This window comes from Juglans regia, chromosome 3, assembly GCF_001411555.2.
Source record: "Juglans regia cultivar Chandler chromosome 3, Walnut 2.0, whole genome shotgun sequence".
Taxonomy (NCBI): Eukaryota; Viridiplantae; Streptophyta; class Magnoliopsida; order Fagales; family Juglandaceae; genus Juglans; species Juglans regia.
Genome location: NC_049903.1, coordinates 17,432,834 through 17,434,828, shown reverse-complemented (window position 1 = coordinate 17,434,828; position 1,995 = coordinate 17,432,834).

Genomic DNA, 1,995 nt, shown 5'->3' with positions numbered 1-1,995 from the left:
GGAAAACACGGAAATCGAGACGCCGGGATGATGACAACACGGTCACACATCCCAACGTAAGTGCCAAGTGTGTGTACATGCAACGGTGTACAACAACAACGCAGCGGATTAGTCAACTAAGTACCAGAATTTAAATACAAGTAAACATCAGTAAAGATTTAAAAGCGGTTATACAGTCATCAAAAATAAAGTTAACACATGTCCCGAAAATACAGAAGGTAAAATAAAATAACAATAAACAGTGATCCCAGATCACTCCTCGGGCGGAGCCGTCTCCTCAGGCTCACCCTCCTCCTCCTCATCTGCATCAAAATCTGCGTTACCACAGAATGGTACCGCAGGTAAGTATAACCCAAAAATAATTTCAGGAATAAAATGCATTTAATACAACTAACATGCATGCATATGATGAAATATGCATTTTTCCTCAAAACATCATTTTCCCCGAAAATGATAATTTTCCAACACACGCCAAAAATCCCATTTGGCCCAAAAATAATCCGTAAAACATTTTCCCAGAAAATGAATTACACAAAATCCAACACAAGCTATTTTCCCAGAAAATAGTCCATTTAATCCGTCAATACCCTATGCACCATGGCCTCCCCTAGGGACCATCCGCACGTCCTGGCTTCGTAGCGATGCCCAGTTCCGCGCCCAGCGCGTACATGGCCGAGCACCCACTACGCAACGAGCGATGCCCAGTTCCGCGCCCAGCGCGTACATGGCCAGACATCCTCTAGTCCCCGCCAGCAGAAGGACCACGGAGTCGGCACGAATCTCTCGTCCGATCCCATTGTCGCCCGGCGACAATCCAGGGGACGTTACTCAGAATATTCCGCTCCCGAGTAACCAGAGGAGCTCCACCGAGATAATGCCCCATCTCGGCTTGGGGTCGTGATACGCACGCACCCAAATTCCATTCTCACATGAAAACCCAGTTTTCATAAACACATGAACATGAATGCAATACACGAAAACCCAGTTTTCCTTTACAAACATGATCATGCATGAAATAATGTTATGCACATGAACCAACCAATCCAAAATCCATCAATAACCAATAACCAATAACCAATCCAATCCAATCCAATCAAACCAACAACTCCAATCACAAATCCATCCGACCCCCGTACTCCTCGGACTCAGTCCGGCATGCCAAAAAAATACAGTGAAATGCGTTAGTGCAAAAAATACATAAAATTCATGAGAATACTTTGAAGAAATACTTACAGCACTATAAGATAATTTCTGGAGGATCACAAAACTGAAAAAGGCGACGTCTGAGCAACACCACAGTGTAAAATACACTGTGGCCGTGGGTCACAAATACCCACTTTTCAACGGAGACAAACGAAGACCCCAAAATGATAGGGGTAAGGGCTGGGAAATTAATTAAAATAATAGTAGTGAGTTTCGTCATAGGCTTCTTTTGCAGCATAAAGTAAGATTTAAACCATCTATCAGAATAGACAAGTAAGAAACTACTAAATGCTGAATCCAGGCAAGAGATTTAGATCAAAGTTACAAAATTGATGAAATGGTAAGATATGGTAATATGGCGATAAACAGCCAGCGCAAGCAGAGAATCGCGGCCGGTAATTTCATTAAGAGCCATTGGATGGAAGTGAGGTTGGTGGGGTAAGGTCGCCGGCGACAGGGGAACCGAATGGAGGATGTCGATCTGATAGAGCTCAGAAGCCAATGAGTGGGAGTCAGGAATGCGTCCTCTGGGGAGGAATCTGGATTAATGAGGAGAGAGGGACGAAAATAAGGGAAAAAGAAAAAAGGAAGGAAAAGAAAAGGAGAGGAAAGAAAAAGAGGGGAAAAGAAATGAGGTCCAATCCTCATAACTTGGGTCACGAAAATGATCCAACGGAAATGATTTTAAAACCACAAATTAAATAAAATAATTTAAACGTAATGGTAAAGTCAAATTGAAATAATTAAATCTCACAGTAATTAATTTAAATATTTAAAGCAATTTAAATACAT